The sequence below is a fragment of the Marmota marmota genome, unplaced genomic scaffold (genome assembly GCF_001458135.2).
Source record: "Marmota marmota marmota unplaced genomic scaffold, marMar, whole genome shotgun sequence".
NCBI classification, from domain to species: Eukaryota; Metazoa; Chordata; class Mammalia; order Rodentia; family Sciuridae; genus Marmota; species Marmota marmota.
This window is the reverse complement of record NW_026000174.1, coordinates 3,154,636-3,178,326: the sequence shown is the minus strand read 5'-3', so window position 1 is coordinate 3,178,326 and position 23,691 is coordinate 3,154,636.

Here is a 23,691-nt window from a genome sequence, read left to right as displayed (position 1 = left end):
AGGCTCCAGAATGTGTGTGAATCTTCTACCCACTATCAACTCATGTCTCCAAGATATGTGAACACAATTATTTGTCATATGTCTGTAGTCTGCACTGTGTTGTAACATAATAAGTATGGGTTCAAGGTCCGAAGATTTGAGTTCTAGTTTAGGCTGTGACAGCTTTGATGCTTAACCTTGCCCAGGGACAGTTTCCTTGCTTTTAATTGGGGGTTAATGATATCTGCATTGCTTACTTCACAAATCTATTGTGAAGATAAAATAATATGTATATACTAGTGCTTTGTAAATACAAAAAGGTAAGCATTCTATTACTGAAGGTTTTCCATCTAAACCTTAAGTTCTGTCTGTCCCTTTTCTTTTCCTGAAAATCCTTTTTTGAAAATTAAGAGCCAAGCCAAGAGATGTTCCATGACCTGTCTCAAAAACAAATCACTTAACTTCTTGAGCCTCTTTATCTATACATGAGGACTTGGAGTATATTGGTTGGTCAAAATTTTATTTAGAAGAACATCTTTTATAGTAATTCAGAAAATTAGCATGTAAAATGGACAAAAGTAGATTTGCTCATCATTGAAATGGTTTAAGCTGTAATGAGAATTCAGGGTCCTATCTAAATGGAGTTTTTTTCCCCACTATACCATTCCAGGCAGTCCCTGAGGCCTCCACAACAAATTTCTTTCCTGTTCTAACATTCTACAGTTGGTAATATAATTCCAGCCCTTATGTTTCTTTCTTTCTTTAAGCAAAACTATCGTTGTCATAAAGGGATAAAGAAAAGCTATCATATATTATAAACGACCTCCAGATGACTTTAATACCAGGTAGGCCATTAGTCCATCATCTGAGTCATAAAATTTGCCGAAATGTAACCAAGTCAGTCTGACTATCCAGATAGGTTCCAAATTCTCTGAGAAGGATATCTTTAAGAAGTTACATGAAATATCTCAGCCCTCATGGAGTAGAGAATTCCACAAGAAACTATAAAAGTAAATATTGAATGGGCAATTCTCCAAATTGTTCTCCACTAAATATACAGCAATGCTGAAGGCTCTTTGAAAGTGTTTTCAGTAAGAATGATTCAGAGATGAAGAAACCACTTATAATAAAGCAAGCAATGCAATGCTGTTTCTCAATGGCCCAAATAAGAGAGATTGCTGAGGGAAGTTGACTTCAGGATACACAGATCATATAATCACAGAGTGTCAAAGTTGGAAATCATGTTAGGAAATAACCAGTCTATTTTACAAGTTAAAAATATGAAGTCCAGAAAGACTGGGAACTTCCCCAAACTTGGGAAGCTGAGGCAGGAGGATTTCAAGTTCAAGGCCAGTAATTTAGGAAGATCCTGTCTGAAAATAAAAAAGGGCTGAGGATGTAGCTAGTGGTAGAGTATTCCTGGGTTCAATCTCCAGTACTGGGGAAAAAAAAAAAAAAAAAAAAAGCTTGAGGCTTTAGTAGTGGTGGGGAATCGTGGTAGATATATCCAGAGATAGGTTAATGTCAACTAAGTCTAGGTCTTTGGGTTACATGGAGGTACCCACATTTCTTGAGGTTGTATGAATAATAAGATGACTCTATTTTATATGACAGGAAATTCTGATGAAAATATTTCAACATTATTTATAAAGACTTCTTAGAACACTGAGGAAATCATGAATAGAGAAGTTCTATAAAGAAAAATAATCATAGCATAGTCCTTGCTCTAACTTTTAAAGAAGTCACCACCAAGGTCAAAGTCATGAAAAATTCCATTACTTGCTGACATACTTTTCAACCTACTTAAGCAAGAAAAAAAAGTTTAATTAGCTGTCTGCTTAGATTTATTTTTTTGTACATAAGATACTGAAGAAATGCACAAATATTTCAATATTTGTACCATCATCTAGAAATAAAAAAAAAACAAATGCAAAAGCTAAACAAAAACCTATGGCCACACCTATGAAAATCTCATTTCTTCATTATAGTCAAGATTCTAACATGAATTCTTACCAATTCTTGCCAATTACAGTCTTTCCTAAACTACATTGTGGTTTAAAACTATAATGAAGTAAACCATACAAATGTAATTAACCAGAAACTTTGAGAATCAATAGTCCTTCATTTGACAAAAGTCTAACATTAATAGACCTGAGGTCACACTACTTTATAAGGAATTTATCCACTCACTCATCAAGTAAGAATTTATCAAGTGCCTTCTGCATAAAAACCATGACACCAGGAGCTATATAGAATACTAAAGACACAAAATTGGATTTCTCAAAGGACACACCTGCATCAGAATCATTTGGAGAATTAGTTTAAAATGTGGGTTCTTAGACCCTCATGTAGGTCTACTGTATTGGTTATAGTTATGGATTTCAAGCAACACAAGCCAATTTGGGCTGTCTTAGGATAAAAAGGAACCCACTGGAAGGACATCAAGGATTTGCAGAATTAACAAGAGACTGGGTGAAGGAATCTTTAAAGGGACCACAACAAAAATTATACTGCAGGAATGATATAATCTGCATGCGGGCACTGTCATCATCTAAGTTAAATCTTGTCATCGCATCACTGCTTTAGATTGAAAGTTCAGAAAAAGAGCCCCCAAATAATGAAATGTAAAGCCTGACCTAGGTGAGTCTTCCTGGGACTGATTCCTCAAAAGTGAGATCTCATGGAAATGGGAAGTAGAGTTGAAATGAATGCTAATTAGTCAAGGCAAATGCCTGGTTACCTAGGAAATCCAAGTCTCTGAGGTTTAGGCTGGGGATTTTCTACATTTTTAACATAATTCTCAGAATCCTAAAGTCTGAGAAGTACTGATATATAGGATATTATCTATACTCTGGAAAAGATGTATACCAAAATGTAAAACAGAATCAACTTGCTCTGAAACTGAAGAATAATTCCAAGATCCTGATCAGAAGTTATTTCTTTTAAAACATTGCCCTCCATCTCTATACTTTGTCCTCATCAGCCATGCATGAAATCAAAAGTAACCATCTTTATAAGAGCTATTATGCTTATAAAGTCAATTACTAAAGAATATAAATGTGCATTCCCATTTTTATGGAAAAATGTATATGTGCTTAAAAGCAAGTTTGAAAGACTACATATCAAAATGTTAACATGAAATGGAAAAAGAATTACAAGGAAAATAAATTCAAATGCATATCAATTATATAGAATATACACACAATGAAAGTGTGTATATTCTATATATACACTTATTTATTAGAAAGAAATGCTCTATCACTCAGCTGTATCAGTATTTTTGTTTTTTAATTTGAGACGAGTTCTTGCTAAGTTGCTTAGGTTGGTTTTGAACTTGGGATAGTCCTTCCTCAATCCCTTGAGTTGCTGTGCCACTGTGACTGGCCAAATTCTTTATTCCAAACTCTTGTATACTTTCTATGTTGTATACTTTCTATGTATACTTTCTCTTGTATACTTTCTATGTTGTATACTTTCTATGTTGTCTAATTTTTCTAGAATGAGAAAAAAACAAGCAAATCTAAATCATTAGGAATATAATTTATTATTATTAGTGACCATGATTAGATTGTCACATGGCTAGGAGTTTAGAACTTCAAAAAAAACTACATGTTAAATTCTCAATTATAGAAATTTTTATCAGTGTCACACATGTCAAGTGAAGGCAAATGGCCACCAACAAGGTCCTATGAGGCAGTAACAAATTTATTTATTCAATATGACCAACATCTGAATAATCTCCAGTTGTATAGTTTTATCTTAGGCACTATGTTATGGGAAAAATAATGTAGAAGTGTAGTGGATAAAGAAAAAAGATAATTTTAGTAGGAAACAAAAAATAATCTGAAAGCATCATATAAACAAATACATGATGGTACAATCTAGATTCAAGGTAGATTGTATAATATATATGGTTTAACAGCCCTATAACATATTCAATTCAGACTAACTCTAGTGGATGACAGCAAGATAAACAATCTGTTTTTTTGTCATTGTTGTTTTGTTTTTTTAATTTGTTTTAGTTGTTGATGGACCTTTATTTTACTCATTTATTTATATGCAGTGCTGAGAATTGAATCCAATGCCTCACACATGTGAGACAAGCACTTTACCACTAAGTCACAACCCCAACCTCAACAATTAGTTTTTTGTGTGTGTTGCATTGATATGAGATAGGCATAAACACAGGAGAATCATGTGCAGTTCTGAAACAGCATCAACCACTGTGTGGTAGTTGTGGCCCAGGGCAACCCAGAACTGCCTTGCTCTTTTTAACAGAAAAGTGTGGACTAGTCACCAACAATTGTCATGTGTCTCACTAATCATATGGCTCAGGAGCAAAACCAAAACCACGTGAACCAAAAGAAGTTCACTATGTTCAGGACATTAGGACAGTAGATGGTTCCTAGGAGCACAGTAAATGTTCCTTGTTGAATAGTCATTCTTTAAAAAAAAAAAAAAAAAAAAAAAAGCTGTGGGTGTTAACACTGATTTCTACAATCCTTTTCCTTTCCTTTCCCCTTTATTTTATCACTCCTCTGCATCTCTGCCATATACAACACACAAATAGAATAATCACCATTCACAGTATCATTTTCAAATGAAACATAATATGTCTATCGAATGTCAAATACTTAAAATTGCAAAGGTATGTAAACAAACTGCAAAACATAATCTAAAGTGTGCATTTAGCTAGAGGTCCATCTTAAAAAAAGGAAAGAATAGAGAACAATTTGTATTCAATCAATAAGGGACTTTTGGGACTTTTTTGACATAATACTAAGCATTGTCTCCATAAAGGTTAGAAAGAGTCAAACAGTGTATGAAAATGCAGCTAGCTGGTTAACTCACAAGTCAAGTCTTGTAGTTATAGACCATTATTATTATAATTATTATAGTTAATAATTATTATAATAAACATTTATGTAGCATGTATATTACCAAAGTGCTTTATAATATTCTTGGCTCTTATTCTTCTGATACTAAATCAGTTAAAGCCAAAAAAATTTCTTTTTTATTCACTGAGAATGAAGTTTGACTGTTTTGTAGAATCTACAGGGAAAAAGACAAATGCACTAAAATTTAAATATTTGGTGTAAATTTCAGTTAAAATATTTAACTGGATAATTTAACTGGGAGCATAACAATGTTGTACACATTGAAGATTAAATTATTAAAATAATCATTTTATTTTGAATTTTATTTATAACAAACCCTGATAGTATATATCAGTATTTCCACAATTTCTCTGATGATATGAATCATCAAGAGGTTTGTTAAAAATATAATTCCTTAGTTCCCAAGTCTTGGACTTTTTTATTTATCAGGTCAGCCACATCTCCAGACCTTTTTTATGTTTTATTTTGAGACTGGGTCTCACTGAGTTGCTTATGGCCTTCCTAAATTGCTGAGGCTGGCTTTAAACTAGCTATCCTACTGCCTCAGCCTCCAGAGTCACTAGGATTACAGGTGTGTGCCCGGCTTAGATTTAAATTTTTAGTTTATTGTCTATTTAATAATCTTTTGGAAAGCTGGAATGTACTTTCTGAAATTCTCTTTTGTCTCCCCTCTCTCTCCTTTATCAATTGTTCTTTTCTCCTCTTACTATATATATATATATATATATTTTTTTTTTTTTACTTTTATCTATTCTCTCCTCTGCCCACCTCCACTCTCACCCCCATTCTTGAAACCAAACATAAAATAGAATTTAAACTCAGCATTTTGGATACTCATATGTACAGAAAATAATGTTTTGCTTGCAGTATTCTTAATTTCAAAAATCATATAATTATAGATTTCTATAAAAATGTCTTTTGTTTTGGAGATAGGGTCTCGCTAAATTGCTTAGAACCTCACTAAGTTGCTGAGGCTACCCTTAAACTTGCAGTCCTCCTGTGTCAACTTCCTAAATCACTGGGATTACAGTTGTGCACCATTGCACCTGGCTTCTATAAATCTTTCTATAAAAGAAAATTTCCACAACAAAACAAGTTAAATTACTTTTACTTCAAATGAGATTTTAATTGTTTTCTTTAGGCCTTTTGGCTTTAATAGACAAAAATATTCCCCAACAAAGGCCTCATATAAGATACTCTGTGAATTTAAGGTTTTTAAAATAATAATTTTAAAATAAATTTTTAATATTTGCTTTATGAATAGACTTTCTTCTTTTTAAAAGTATTTTTAGTTGCAGATGGACACAATATCTTTATTATTATTTGGGGGTATTGAGGATTGAACTCAGGTACACTCAATCAGTGAGCCACATCCCAGCCCTATTTTGTATTGTATTTGGAGACAGGGTCTCACTGAGTTGCTTAGCATCTCACTTTTGCTGAGGCTGGCTTTGAACATGTGGTCCTCACAAGACTCTGTGATTATAGGCGTGCACCACTGCACCCAGCCAATACCTTTATTTTGTTTATTTAATTTTTTTTATGTGGTGCTGGGGAGGGAACCCAGTGCCTTATGCGTGCTAGACAAGCTCTCTAACACTGAGCCACAACCCCAGCCCTAGACTTTCTTCTAAGTCCTGATATTTGGTGTTTTTGTTCTTTGCTTGCTTGCTTGCTTGTTTGTTTATTTGTTTGTTTGTTTATTTAATGGTACTGGGATTAAACTCAGGGCCCCATACATGCTAAGCAATCATTCTACCAGAGTTATAACCCCAGCCCTTGTTATTTTATTTTGAGACAAGATTTCACAAAGTTGCCTAGTCTGGCCTAGAACTTGCAATTATTCTGCCTCAGCCTTCTGAGTAGCTGGGATTACAGGTGTGTGCCACTGTATCCAGCTCCATTTGGTGTTTTGTTTTATAAATACACTGGTCACATTAACATAAATACAATTATCTAGATACATTATAAATTGTTGTAATAAGTTTTGTGTATTAAATTGATTTCATTTATACTTAATTTTTAGCTGAAAAGAGATTTTTAAGGAACCCGAATGCTTAAAGAATGTTTAGGAAAAGGCTAGTTCTCCAAGACCAAAAGCCCTATTAAATGAAAAAGCAGTGTGATTCTTCTAGGCCTTTGTTGCCTTACTGCTTTTTATATTTTGTGTACCTGAGATCAAGGACTAAACCAATTATTCTTTAAGATACTCTCTATCTACAGGCTATAAATCTACGAACCAGATTCTGAAGTGGAAGGGTCTATGTCTAGGAAATATTTCCACCTAGATTGTATTAGTTCTCTATACTGTGCTATATTCTGTCTGTATGTGAAGTAGAAAATGTAGTTGGGAATGTGTTTTGGCCAAATATATAACTCTGTTCTTAGAAACTACTTCCATTATTAACCATTGGACAGTATTGATGTCCAAGGAGTGCCCATCATGATTCCATGAGTTCAAGAATCAGCTCCCAGGGAAAGCTGCAAGTAAGTTACAAAGGCACCTAGACTGGCATGCTTGTTTGCTCCTTTTTTTTTTTTTTTTTTTTTTTTGTAGATCCTTAACCTACCCAACTAGTTAGATGTATGGTATGAGAGAGGAAAATGGAAGCATTCCATAATAGCCAAGCAAGTTGGCCTTTGAGATATCCCATATGACTGTCCCTTAGTTCTACCATATTTAACATGTCCAAACCAAAACTCAACTCCCAAAATATGCTAATCCTGTCATTCCTATCTTCATAAATAGTACCACCATATCCACAGGAGTTCAAGTTAAGAATTAGGACTTAGTCTAGATTCCTCTTTACCTTGCTACCCAAATCCAATTCATCATCAAATCCTGGAAGCTGCTTCTCCAAAATAAGTCTTGAATTTCATCATCTCCACTGTTTTCATATTACTTCAAGTCACCACTATCATTCACCTGGGCTTCTGTAAAAGACTCCTGTTTTCACTGTTGCCCCTCCATGCTCCATTCCCTATCCAGTAATAAAGCCATCTTTTAAAAACATAAATAGTTCATATCTCTCCTTTGCCTAATGCAACCCCATCTATGGTCTCACCTATAACTTAAACATAACCAACAATTTTGCTAGATCCAGAAAGATGCTATATGATCTGTCTCTTACTATCTCTACAATCTCACCCCCTCTCTCTTCATCCTATTGTTAACTCACCTGGACCGCATTGCATTTTCCTCCTATTCCAAGCTCCTCTGCACTCAGGTCCTGTGGATTACAGTTCTCTCTATTTGATATGGTTTTCCCCAGGCCATCTCATATTTCTATCCTCATAATTTGGGTCTCAGCTCAGTAATTATCTTCTCAAATGAGCCTTCCTCTACTCTCCTAATTTTTTAAATTAGGTATGTTTTTTAAAATTACATTCATCTATTTTATTTTTACATTAAGGCAAAAATAAAAATACACTCTCTAGTTACTATTAACTAAAATAAGTAAAATACCCTTTCTAGTCACTATATCACTTTGTTTTGTTTTCTTTGATGAAATCATTGTCTTAAATTACTTCCTTCTTTTTCTAAATTTTGTTTTGAGACAAGGTTTCACTAAGTTGTCTAGAGTGACCTCAAACTTTCAATCTTTTTGCGTCAGTCTCCCAAGTAGTTAGGATTACAGGAATGCATCACAATACCTAATTTAACTTATCTTCTTTATATGTTTACTTCTTTATTATATTTCTCACTGCAATATATGCTACATGAAAAAGGGGATTTGTTTCAATGATCCCATGTCTGCCATGTTAATCAGTGTATCCCAGTACCTACAAGGTCTTTTGTACTTGTAGACTCTCAATAAGTATTTGTTAAATGAGTAGATTTCAGTCATCTAAGAAACAAGCAGTATCCTTTGACTGAGAATAATCATATGCATTCACTTGTAGAGAGTGAATTTAATTAAATGTTTTGCTTAAGTTGGGTTTTGTTTATATATTGATTATTGCCAGTACTCATACACATGATATGGTTGGGAAACTGTCAGCATTCACATAAAGCCTGTAAAAATGGCAAAGATATTAGTATCTACATCTATTTCAGAATGTTGGTAGTGAAGTTCATGGCAAAGTAAAAATAGAAATACAAAATTAATGTTGATTTAAATATGAAAGCTAATACCTGAGTTCTGCTTTCTAGGCAGTGGGAAACTGAATGGATACTATTGCTGCAAATGAAGCTAAAATATGAGACTATAGGTTAGTTTGCAGCATAGTAAGAATGGGAAATAAGAGGTAAGATATTTGCCTAGAAACTCCAGATAGGACACATATTGTCAAAGAGTGATTAAGGCAAGTGGTTTAGAATTAGAGCTTTGAGAAATAATATCTCATTGATTGAATGCCTACTATGCACCACACCATTGTCTATAATCCTTATAGAAATACCTATGATAGGTATTATTTCCTGATTTTAAAAATTAGTAAGCTGAATATTGGGATGTTAAATGACTTGCCAAACCCCTATAGCTATGTAAAAAGTACAGCAATGATTTAAACTAGATTTTTCAAATCCTAACGCTGACATGCCTTCTCCTGTATCAGATGTCTTCCCTTATAATGATGCATTCCATTTATTTCTGTGATTCCTGGCACCAACTTTAGGGCTTGGCACAGCAACCTTGTGAAATCATGCCTAGCTAGACAGCAAATGCCTCTGCTGCCAGTGGAGGGGCTACCTAAGAGAAATGTCCAAGCCAAATTGATTCCCAGGTTTGCTGACTAAGCAGGGTTCAAGCATCATGCTCACACCTCTTCCTCCTCACTACTCCAGTATCCCCCCACAGCTCACCTCTACCTCTGTCCTCTGTGGAAAGCATCTTCCAGATGCTAGTAAAAAAGTTATCTGGTCATGGTGTGAGGGGAACAGGCAGCTCATGAAAATCACTGCTGAGAGCCTGGACAGGCTTAGGCAATGTGGTCTAAAGAGCTGAGGCATGTGGCCCACAAAGAGAAAGAATTGGATAAAATGCAAAACTGAAGAGGAGGATAAGCATAAGAGGAAAATCTTATTGATGGAGATGAATTAGTTACAGGACTCACTCCACAAGGGAAAAGATTTGGCTTCATTTTCTGAGACTCTCTGAGTGGAAACCATGCTGTGGAAGATAAGCATGTGGAGGGTGTGTTTGGTGGTGAGGGCATCAGTGATTAATAGGTACTTTCCACCTCTGAGTTTTATGAAGATGAATGAAGAATTTTTGAATGGAGGAAGAATTATTAAAGGGAGAGATGGGGCTAAGGCATTGCAAAGTAAAAGAGGAATGAGACTTTTTGTTCTCATACTGAGTGAGGAAAATAATTTCTTCCAACTGGGAAATGCAGAACTAATTAGTTCAGAGTTTTGAACTCAGAATTCAGGTTCTTTCATTTACCAACTGTATGCACCTCAAATAATTAATACCTACACTTTCTAAGCTACAAAGTAGCACCAATATTCTATTTTATAGTTCATTTGTTACTATAAAATAGAGAAAACATCATTACAAAATGATCCTTGTTTAAATGACATAATTTGTATAAAAAAGTGTCTAGCATTTAGTTTAGTACTCAATATATAGCAGTAATTATTATTCAGACTTGGCTTTATGCAGAGGGAGAAATGTAGCTGGGTCATTATTATCAAGGTCATAATTTGGGGACAATTCTTCCCTTTAAACTTAAGGAAGGTCTCTCCTTGGCTCAATTGTTTGCTGTGTTAACAGTTCGAATCCTCTGTACTGACTTGGCTTTCAACTCACAGGAAAGATGAAGCCCAAATGTGATAGCTATCATCTCTACTCTTAGGCAAGCTTGCCAAAGAGCAGCTCAACCATATTGTTATTCTGAGTCATTCTAAGGATAAAGTCATCTCCCCACAGAGACGGTGTTGTGCACAGGAGATAATCCTAATGACATTCATCGTACATTTATTTAATCTTTTGCAGTTTACAAGGCACTCTTACCTAAGAAGGGTTACTACCATCTTTTGGTATATAAGAAAATAGAGTCTTAGAGAGGTGAAGCAACTCAGGGTGACATAAACAATTGATTGGTGGAGCAGGGGTCCACTGCTATCTCTTCTGACTTCAAGATTAGGGCTCTTTTATGCTACAGGATACTGTAGAGCACATGAACAGGTAGAAGTCTAGAAAGTTAGTTGCTTCCAATCATAAAACTATTGAAGCTTTCAGATTACTTAATGCTTTGGTTTTTAGACTGTGTCCAAGGAGCCCAATAGAAAGTGGAGGGAGCTAAGCAGGAGGTTAGAATTGTATGCAGCTCAGCTTTTATCAATTAAATTTATAATGTTAAGATGTTCTTTGAATAAATGTGTAGAACATTACAATTTCCTTAAATAAGAAAAAGAAAGTTTGAAAAACCTGATTTAGATCGACAGCCTCATTTTTGCATAAAGGATATTGAGACAGGGGTTGAGGGGGTTAAGTAACTTGTCTAAATCTAATAACTAGTTAGGGATAGAGTTAAGACCAGCACTCACCCCTTAATCACTTGCATATTTGATAAGCATGTCATAAATGTCCCAATTCTCCCATATATTTTCCTTTGGTTACCTCAAGCAAGGAACTTCCTGTGGTAATCAAACTGTGGAGAAGTGAGCTCTTGTGTTAGTGTCTCTTAAAAACTCACTCTGTGATCTTGAGTTGGTCAGTCAACTGTCTGAATTCTCTGCTTTTTCCATAGGTAAAATAGGGATGGTTATTCCTGTCTAGGCAATTCTCAGCAAGGCTGTTGAGATGAATGTGAAAGAAAGGAATTTGAGAACGTTCTCCTCCGGGCTCTTCCAGGGAAGGAGACATGACAAGTTCAATGCTTTATTATTTATAAGTATAAATAATAATGACACTCTTCTACCAAGAGTGTCATTGCTTCTAAACTGATCTTTGTAATTTACCATCTTCATTTATTCGTTATTCCTCACTTGGGAGGGCAATGAGGTTTGTAACCATGTCAAATATATGAAATATGAAAAAGTCTCAAAAACATCTTATCACATTGGCATTCTGATAAGACTCTGATTTCTTACTACCTGCATGTAGAAAGTTATCTTTTTAGGTTAAGTGCCTTCTGTTGTAGGTAAGTTATCACTCGGGAGTTCTGGCCAGCCTGGAGAGCTCAGAGCCAGGTGAAACCTTGGGAGCTTGTGTTTGGAACTCTCCCACCTAACTAGCAATTTCTCCTCCTTCAACATCAAATACTAAGAAAATATTATCACAAACCTACATGCTGATCCTGAAGGTAGACCAATTTCCTAGTGCCTTGGCCAACTTCTTAATCTTTCTGAGTTTCAGTTTTCTGTATTGCATTCCCTTTCCACTTCATTGGGCTGTCAAGGATCAGAAGGGAGAACACAGGGTAACATGTTTTTTAAATTGTGAAATTTTGGGGTCAGGGGTACAGCTCATTGGTGGAGCACTTGCCTAGCATACTAGAGGTTATGTGTTTGATCCTCAGTAGCACATATATACAAAAAAATTAAGTGTCTTGTGACTAAAAGGATTTCATTTAAAAAATGTTTTGATTAGCATATTCTAGTTATACATAATATTGGGGAGGAGATTATCATTTTCAAGAATGTCAGACACTATAATTATTTTCAATGAGCATTTCAATTGAATCTTTTCAATTTGTTAGAATATCCACTTGGAAAGGTCAAATATTCAGGTGGAAGAGAGAAAGTATTTGTTTTGTTTCTTTTTTTGGTACTGGGGGTTGAACCCAGGGGCGTTTAGCCATTGAGCCACATCCCCAGCCCTTTTTTATTTTTTATAGTTTTTGAGACAGGCTCTCACCGAGTTGCTTAGGGTCTCACTAAGTTGCTAAGATGGCTTTGAACTTATTATCCTCCTGCCTAAGCCTCCTGAGTGGCTGGGTTTACAGGTGTGTGCCACTGGGCCTGGCTGAGAGATAGTATTTTAATTCGTTCTGGTCTCTATGAAGAAAGTAAAATAGCAATACTGAGCAAGGCAGAATTATAGGGAGCCAGTTACCTACTTGGCATTATCGCAGAACAATAAAAACTTATATTTTCAATGAAGGACATTTAAAATTTTCTAAGTAAGAAATTGAAAAGAACTTTACTAAAACTCCACTTTAGCTATCCCAAATTAATAACTATCTCCCTTGGACAACAGCATTTCTATGCTTGCCAATGATGATACTTTTAAAAATCTGGACCTGGTTTCCACTATGCAGACAACCCAGTCACAGAAGCCAACTAGTATTTTAAGACTGCAATGTTTACTAATGGATGTCTGGCTAGAAACAGTGTTGGCAGAAACCTGGCAGAGAGGGCTGGGGTTGTGGTTCAGTGGTAGAGTGCTTTCCTAGCATGCATGAGGCACTGGGTTCGATCCTCGGCACCACATAAAAAAATAAAATAGAGGTATTGTGTCCATCTACAACTTAAAAAAAAGAAAAGAAACCTGGCAGAGGCATTTACTCTCACTAATGATGTAGAACAGACTGCATAATTATGTCCACTTGTGTCCACTTGCCCAAAACTGTCATGTAGTGGAACTACAAACAAGTGCCCCCTGAAGTCCTGAGGTTTTCCTGCAAGAGGCATTACATCAGGGTTGGTTGAAATATTCCCAAAATCTTTGTTCCAGCTGTTCATTTCCTTTAGGACCTTCTTTACAAAAATTATTTCACAAAGCACAGTGGATATCAGTCTGTTTTACAGAACATTTGGAGACATAAAGACAATATTACCATACATAGACCATTTCAAGCCAGGAAAAAGCCTATCAAACATTTCCTTGGAAATAACACCAAATACTTTTCTTGTATACATATTAACATATCCCTAACTTAGGAGGATACTCAATCTAACCCCTTATCCTTTGCCCCAGAAAAGCTATAGCCAGTTATGCATTATCATTTTCTTTTTCACCTGTATCTGGGAATAGAGGCATCAATAAAGAAGAAGGACAATGGCATTCATTTTGGATTCCTGACATTGTTACAATATCATTATTTTAGAGAAGAGTAATTTCTATGTATTAAGAGATTCCAAACTTAGAATATGTGGGAAATCATTTGGTATTTAATAGAATTCAAGTCATGCACATAGCCCTAGAAAATGGTAATTAATAAGTCACTAAGCAAGGAAAATGAATAAAAGTAAGCCTTTAAAATGGAAATCCTCAGAATAAAGGAATAGTTACCACTAGTTTATTAGTATTACTCGTTATTAAAGATATAAACATACTATCATCATATTTCTTTTCCTTCTACCTAGTTTCTATACCTCCAAGGAGTCTTCATTACATTTTCTGAAATAGGATGTTAATTCAAAGATTTTAGAAGTAAACCATGAATAAGGACACTAAAGAAGCATTAATTTTTGTAGATTACTATTAAATAATATCTTTAGCCCATCCTAATAATTTAACCACAATGTTTGGCAAATATTATAAATATTTATCTATTTTAGAAATAGCATTATCTAGAGCCAAATATTATGATTCTTTCAAATGGATTGGAACTTGGATCTGGGGAAGATCCCACCTTCCTCCTTTCCTCCTTTTCTTCTGTTTATCCTTCCTCTTTTCATTCTTATGATCATTTGGTACCCGTTATCTATATCTATAGCAACGTATCAATGGAAGGGGTTCAGGAAACAATGAGCTGACATGCCTGTATGGTGGCATTCAAACAGAGAGATATAAATGCCAGGCAAGATGCTATTGTTGCTGCTGCTCCCACACACACCCCTAATCAAGATGTTTGTGCCTCAATTATTGATGCAGATGAAATAAAAGATTGTCTCTTTAATCTTTAACATATTCAAAGTTAATATATACCCTTTACTTTTCAACATTGTCAATGTTAGTATAAGTCTTTTAATTTTTAACATTTTAAAGTTAATATAAACCCCATTAATGTTTCTCAGCTGATCAAACACAGGAATGATCACTATGAACTAGCTGTATCAGTGGTTTTACTAGTCAGTAACCAACACATTTTTAATTTAATTTTATTTTTTGGTATGATATTATCAACAGTCATAGTGACAACTACACTTAGTTAAAACAGTTTTTGGTATACAAAGTGGTATCACCCTCAGTACTTCGATTGAGACTCTTTAGATCACTACTCAGCATCCTAGACTTCTTCCCCAATTGCTTCTGCAATTTCATGATCTCTGCTCTGTGCTACTGTTCCCTCTTCCCTAGGTTTCATTCCCTGGATGCACATTATATCCTTTCTTCATTCTTCCAAGTATGGTCAACATAGGCTATCAGATATAATAAACTTTACTAAGTGTATTAGTTTCCTAGGCCTGTTACAACAAAATACCATTATGAATGACATAAACAACAAAAATATATCATCTCACAGTGCTGGAGGCTATAAGTCCAAAATCAAGGTGTCAGCAGGGTTGTTTTCTTCTGAGGCTGAGAGAAGGATCTGTTCTAGACCGTTCTCTTTAACATATAGATGTCTGTATTCTTCTGTATCTCTCTTTTTTTTTTAATTTTTTAATATTTATTTTCGGCGGACACAACATCTTTGTTTGTATGTGGTGCTGAGGATCGAACCTGGGCCGCACGCATGCCAGGCGAGCGCGCTACCGCTTGAGCCACATCCCCAGCCCTCTTCTGTATCTCTTAATGCCATCTTTCTTCTATTCATATTTCTGTGTCTAAGTTGTCCCTTTCATAAGGACACCAGCCATATTAGAATAGAGCCTATCCTAATGACCTCATTTTAACTTAATTTTGTGAAGATCCTATCTTTAAATAAGGTCATATTCTGAATGATTAGTTTAAGACTCTTAACATGTATTTTTTTAGGAAGATACAATTTAACTCATAACACTAAGGTTTAAAGATAACAGATGGGAAACACAATATAGAAAAGAACTTAATGAAATTTTAAGTGTCATTTTCATGTAATCCAGTGGCCATGCCTAGTATAGGGCCTGACTCTCCTCTTCCTTATATCCAACCTGTTACCATGTTTTGGGGGCCAGTTCATTTCTCTGGATAGAAATCAAGTAGTTCACATCACTTTCTATCTGTGATGGTTAATTTTATGTGTCAACTTGATTGTGTCATTGGGTGCCCAGATATTTGGTCAAACATTATTATGGGTATGTCCATGAAGGTGTTTTTGATGAGATTAACATTTAAATCAATAGAGTACAGCAAATAATCTTCTATTATATGGTTAAGCTTTATCCAATCAACTACAGGCCTGAATGAAACAAAGGCTGACTGTCCCAGAATTATTGTGCCTGACAATTTTCAAATTGAAACATCAGTTCTTTCTGGTTTTATAGCTGTTTCCAGCTTCAGGACTCAAACTGGTATATCAGCTCTTCAGATTTTGGACTTGCCAGTCTTAATAATCACATGAGCCAATTCTTTAAAATCTCTCACTCTCACCTTCCCTACCCCTCTCTCACTCTGGAGAACCCTAAATCTCTAAGACCAGGTTTCCCACCTAATGAAGAACAACCACAAATGTCTTAACAATCTTTCAGGATTAGAAGCTAGCAGCCTCAGAGCCAGCCCTTTACCAAACACTGTGTTCCACCCCCCCAATCTGAAGCCCCTATATCTGGGCTATGCAATCAGTTAACTTTATGACTAAAATACCCTCCCCAATAATCTCTCTGAGAATAAGACAAGAAACTCGGCCAAAGGTCAATAGCAGATGCCAAACTTAATGCAATCATGAATTGAGAAACACTAAGATTCAAACTCGGAGCATATTGCACATGCATAAAACTTCTCATACATTTCAAATCATTGAGGACTTTCTCAAATTCTCTTTATCTAATTTCATTTAGGGCTTTTCATGCAACTAGACAATTTCTTTACCAACTTGTTTTTTATAGCTTAATAATGTGTATGTGTGTCTTTATAAAGAATTAGCTTTAACTAATTAAGACTCAATGTGAAATCCTCCCAAATTTTAACAGATCAGAGCTGAACTAAATCAGTCTTGAGTGTCTCCAAGTTAGAAGAGGCACCCCATTCCCTCTGACTCTATGACTTGTCTTTCATTTCTATCTTGGGCACTTTCCCAGATTCTCTATGTCACTACATCACTAGTTACCTCTCCTCCAAGGCTGTATTGTTCTCCTTTAAAATTTTTAGTGACAAAAATGTTTTCTGTTGGCAAATTTGGCATGACTGAGACAGGCTGGCATTTTCAAGAACAGCTTTACCAAATATGAGGGAAAATAGAATAGTTATGGGAAACACACATAGTATAAAAATAGCCAACTTTCCAACTGCAGGTTTCTGTTTCTAAAAATTCCATTTGAAGCAGGAAAGCTTTACTGGGCACTAAGCTCATTTACCCTTAGTCAACCACATCCCCTAATTTTGTTATATCCTGTCTGGACTCCTCCTTCTCTCCCACCAACACTTCATGTATCAACACTCAGAGAGTCCTATGATTTTGAGTGACTATCTCAATTTTTGAACCCAGACTTTAAAGGAGAAAATATCAAAGAACTTACTTTTGAAATGAACACTCTTCCTAATAAAATATTGTGGACTTAAAAAGAACAGTCCAAATGTTGGCTTACAAGAGATTTTCAAGTTTTGATGTTTAAAAACACTGGATTTCAAACATCAGCCCTTTAAAATACTAATGTTGGGTTGTGCATGTGACTTAGTGGTAGAGTGCTTGCTTGGCATGCTCATGGCCCTGAGTTTGATCCTCAGCATCACACACACACACACACACACACACACCACACAAAACAAACAAACAAACAACAACAACAACAAAAAACTAATGTTAATTCAGCATGAATCACAGTGTATACTGGGAAATGATTCCTGGGATTACAAAGATTGTTTACAATGGCATGTAGGATTCTGTGATCAAATAAATTTGAGGAATGTTGGGTTAAACTAAATTTTATAGTTTTCTATACTGCATAATTTCTAAAGGCTTTTCATGAATTCAACAAATGTTAATTGGGCACCTATTATGTGTCAGGCACTACTCTAGGAACTAAGAAAATCACTGCAAAGAGTGAACAGAATAGATAAGATCCTTTTCCTGACCTCAGTAAATTCCTTTTCTAGGTGAGATTCACAAACAAACAACAACAAAAAAAAAAAACCCTGAGCAAACAAGCAAGATCATTTCAGATAGTGAGTATGGACTGTGAATACCTTTATAAGTGATAAAAGGAGTAACTGGAAGTGGGAAATTCAGCAAACAGAAGGAATAATAAAAGACCTAGCAGGAAACAGCATGGCATTTTGGAGACAGAAAGGAACCTCAGTGACTAGAACTGAGTAACTGAGGGGAAATATCCATGAAGAGGTTTGATCTTAGAGACTACAGTAAAGAATAAGATGTTATCGTGGCATATTTGGGGGTGAAGGAAAGACAGAGACAGAGAAAATCTGGAGCTTAGGAGAAAGGTTGAGATATAAGGTGGGAAAGGCATTAACATACAGATGGCATTTCAAGTCATGGAAGTGGAGATCACCTTGGGAGAGTGGAGAAAGGAGCTAAGGCCCAAAGTCAAGCACTGAGGCACTTCAAATTTTGAAATCTGGTGCAGATGAGGAGCCAGCAAAGGAGACTTTTAGCATGCTTGTGTGCATTAGAACTCTGAGAAGCAGATACAGAAGGCAACATCTCCCAAACATATTTGATCTTGGAACCTTCTGTCACATAGCATCTCTCAGACTGTGTTTTCAAGGAAAGAATTTTTGGAAATACTTCTCATACCCTTTTAGCTGTACTTCATTGTGGCAAATATGTTAACTTCTAAGATGACATAGACAAGTATTTTCTTCTCTAGATAGGGATTTTTCCAGAAGCCCATCTGTGGCTAAACAAAATGCTGCCCTGATGATTCAGGCCAAGAAATATACCTACAGGAAGCATAATAAACGCCAAATGCAGTGAAAGGGAAAGGAGGGCTGCCCTACCATGGCCTCACTGAGCACAACCTCAAATCTTGGAAGGATTTTGCCTTTTTCACATTCATAATAGTTATTTTGGTGGAAGAGTAAAATTGAAGTCTGGAGAGAGCTCTAGGGAGTAAATGTTCTTTTGTGTGTGTGTGTGGTGGTGGTGGCAGGGGATAAATATGTAACTTTGTTCAGGATACTAGTATATGTGTGTTTCTACTATATACTATGACAGAACATCATTTTTCTACTTTAGAAAGTTAATTTAGACGAAAATATTTTCATCATTTTTCTAATTATTTTGTTTATTGGCTTTTGTTTTGGTTATAAGGAACAAAAACTCAGAGGCCCACAAGTAAAAATATATATATATATATATAAAGTGNATTTTACCAAAAATATATATATATATATATATATATATATATATATATATATATATATATATATATGAAGGAATTATTGACAGGGAGATAATCTGGTGTTAGGAAATTATTGGGATCTGAGGCAGCCCTAGGGATAGGTTTCTCTATAGAATCCTCCCACCCACATCCCTACACACACACACACACACACACACACTCAGAGGCTGTGTGGTCTTTCTCTCAAAGTATCCCTGAGACTTTTCATAGTTTATAGTTATGCACTAAGAAATAATAAATTCTCTATATTTTCATACCACAGTCTAAATGAATAACAATTGTCTTATAGATCTGCTTTATAAATGAGAGGCCGAGTTCCAGGAAAGAGAGAAGCCCTAGATGGGTTTGTTAAACCTGAATTCTGCTCCTATGTGACTATAGGCAGGTAGCTTCATTTGGGTCCCAAATTCTTCTGTGAGGGAAAGAGATTGAGTAGGGATAGGTGATCTTTAAGAAGCATCTTATTTGTGTGATTCAGCTGTGGTCATATAACTAGGCATTAACATGGCAGAGTAGGAACCTCATCTTGTATCACCTGGCTCCATGTTTTATTTCATTACACCACACTGCATGTGCATTTTAAATTTTTTTTTAATCTCAGCCAGACTTTTTCAACTATTTGGATTGCTATGAAAACACCAAGAAGCAGCATGGCACATTGAAAAATGTATAAGCTTTGAAACCAAAAAGTACTGGGTTTGGATCTAGGTCTACTTTCAATTCTATTATCTTGAAGCAGTTAATGAACTCTTGGCCTCAGTTTTATCATCTGTAAGACAGGTGAATATAATACATAATAGGATTCTGTTCAGATCAAATGAGATTGCATTTATAAAGCATCATGGACATAAGTAGATAAAAACCTTCCATTTCCCCCCTTTTAATTATTTCGGGAGATAAAAAATTACAGAAAAGCATTCATGAACCAGGATGTAGTGAGGTGTGTGGTGCCTTCATTTTCTATACTGGTACTCTTTATTCAGGAAAACATCTTAGTTCACTCCTTCTAGTTGAAAACCTTTCCAAGTTCCCCCTTTGGAAAGCATGCACTCTGAATATAATTGAATCTTTCTTGATGATTGAAGACCTTGCTATACCTCAGACTTATTATTCTAAACTTGAATTCAAATTATTCATCTGCTTGGAAAAACATGCAGGAGGTGCAAAGTTTAGTTAGAATGTGTAACACTCAGGAAATCTAGAAGTTTATTGTTGGTTTTGAATTAAAATCCTTGTTAACAATTTCTTTGTGGTTCAGACTTCTAAATTGTTTGTGTCAGGTCGGTGGTGGTGACTTAGAACAAAGCAGCCCACGTGGAAAAGAAACATCAATCAGGCTCCGACAGAAATGCCTGTCAATCAATGGGATCTCCTGACTAACGCCTGTCAATCAGCAGGACACCCTGGCCAATCCTGGAGTTCAGCCAACTCCCCTGACCAACTCCAACTGGACAAGGGACTCTAAAAACACCTTTTCCTGTCCCAAGCCCTTCCCTTCCTGCTGTAAACTCCATAAAAGTCCAGTCCAGTCAAGCTTCCATGCGGTTTCTCCTCAGACCCTTCTCCTGTCCATTCTGTTGTTCTGATAGAGTTCCTCCTGGGAGTGATCTCAGTAAAGCCTCTTTGGGCGGCCTTTTTAAATCTGCCTCCTTTGGTTGCTACCTGCCTTGCCTGATCTTACAGTATGAACATTCTGTTTATAGTGGAATTATTGAAAGGGAACTCATCTGGTGCTAAGAAATTTGAGTTAAACAAATTGTGAACAGACTTTTTTTTTTTTTCTTGAATGCCTATTTTGTGGAAGGACTTGAACCAGGCAGGCACCACTTTGGACATTAGTAATTCTAAAGATTAGTTTGCATCATTAAAAAATTGTATACTATCTTTGATGAGTCAAAACATAAACTTGTAAAAGAGTAATTACAAGAGGCAGGCAAATGAGAAAAGTCTTTATAAAGAAGCTACTACTTGAAATGGGCTTGAATGATGGATTTGGACCAGCAGTGCTTGAGAGCAGGAAGAATGTTTGGTGGGGAGAGGTCTTTGAAGCAGAGGGAACAATTGGAATAAATGCCTGGGGATGGGAAAGCTTGGAGTATATCAAATGGACTGTAAGTTGATTGTTTCAGAGATAAGTAAGCATAACACAAGATATTTACTTGGTACATTCCTAGTTTTGGGTAATATGTACTGAATATCCAGCTATCTCAAAAAGTATTTCTTAGACCCCTGTAATTATGAGAATCTGTGATCCATTGTGCTTTCTTTTATAAATTGGTTTATGTCCATAGGCTTATAATATTTAGGTTACAAGAAAAACCACAGGACTTCCAATTTGCCTACTGTTAGAAGCTTAAACCCATCTCCTGGACATCAGAAATGTGGGGTACACCAGACTGTCCTACCAAGATCCAATCTCCTTAGAGCCATGGATAGGTCCTGGCTTTGGACAGCCATTGGTCCTCCTTAAATCTCTCAATCCAGGAGTATAGAGGAGGGAGAGAAACAATCTCCTCTCCACTTGCCTTACCTGCCCCTGTTTGTCAGCAGATCCTTATTCCCATTCCCATCCCACACAAGCTTCTTAAAAAAGCAAAGATCACTTTCCTCAGAAGGGAGGACAGCATTTTGCCTAATGGCCAACAGTTATTCCCTCTTTTTGATAGTGGAAAATGAAAGGGGGAAATCTACATAGGACCCTGGTGTTATGGGACATGCTCAGACTGTTCTTCTGTGGCCAACACTCTCAGCAGAGGTAAAAAGGCACCACATAGCAATGTGTGTTCCACATTGAAACATCTGAGCACTGGGATCCTTGTTAAAAATTGCTAGTAGATACCGGCCCAAACATTTTTAAGCATTGATTGATTCTGATAAAAATAGAAAGTTGATGAGATTCTCAAACTTGGCTTTCTAACAAGTAAAGCAAATGTGGGCTGTGCCAAGGAATACAGCCTTCTTGGTTCTTAAAGAAGCAGACATTTCATCCAAGATGCCTAATGAGGAAGGCATTTGGTATTTCTCCCTGTCCAGAGCCTAAGTTCCCTTCCAGGTTTGTCCCTCTCCCCACCTCTCTCTCTCTCTCTCTCTCTCTCTCTCTCTCTCTCTCTCTCTCTCATTGCTGTACCACTCCTGACATCTTTATTCCTGCCCTTCACTTTCAACCATAATACAAAACTGCTCCCCATTTAGTGAAAAATCCCTTTCCTAACATGGCTCATGGTCAGAGTACTAGAACCAGAAGGGAACTTAGAGGTCATTAAATTCACCTACTGGCCTTTGAGGTAAGGAAAATGAATGTCAGAGAGATACAATGGTCTTGCTTCTTGTGGGATGATAGAGATAGAAGTGAGCAATGGAAGTTGTAGGATCATTTCTGTATGTATTGTGGCTTACAGAGTGCTAGTCCATATGTAATCTTACTTAAGCCCATGACGTAGGTGATATGTCCCTTTACAAGTGAGGAGACTGAGGCCCAGAGAATTCTGCTATAAGGGGAAAGCATATATACTTTTCTTCCCATGGCAAAGCCTTATAACTGAAATGCCAAATGCAATTTTGAAGAGCAAGGCAAACAAAGAGTAATAAGATGCTGCCTAGGCACTCACATCTATTAGGAGAAGGTTGTCAGTCCCTCCCAAGACCACACACAAGGCACCCTAATGTTGTCATAAAACCACCTGAACCCTAGAGGGACTGAGTCCCATACAGCCATTGACTCCCTCTAAGCATGGGTATGTGGAAACTCGGGAAAGAACCAGCTATTCTACAGAGAAACCTATGTTTTAAATTTCACAAAATTGAGAGTGTCTAAATAGGAAAAGTGAATAAATTAAAGCTGGCTTAAAATTACAGAAGCATTTGGGGTTTAACCGAAAATGGAGGCAAAGTGGGGATGACCTTTCTTCAGACCTTTTCTTTTTCTTTTTTATTCTTTGTGAACAGTACTGTCCTCTGTGGTCCTACTTTTTCAAAGTGACACCGAAAAGCATGTACTCTTTTTCTTTTATTCTTTTATTTACCCTTTTTATTCTTGGCAAGAGAATCTGATCAATAAATAGATCATGCCTTCATGGATGGCAAAAAAATTATCTGGAACTTTTGTTTATCCTTAGACCAGGGTCAGCAAATCACTGCCTATGGGCCAAATCTGACCTACTACCTGTTTTTTTAGGTGCATGAGAGTTAAAATTAGTTTTTATATTTTTAAATGGTTGAAAAGAATAAAAAGAGGAAATAGAAAAAAAGAGGAATAATATTTCGGAGTGGGAATGATATTAAGTTAAAATTTCCAAAGCAATAAATAAAGTTGTATTGAATGCAGTTATGTGCACCATTTACATCTTGTTTATACTTTCACACAAAAACAATGGAGTTGAGTAATTGCATCAGACTATATGGCCCTCAGAGCCTAAAAATACTTGCGGTCCAGCCCTTTACAGAAAATCTTTGCAAACACCTCTATTGGAGCACTAACCA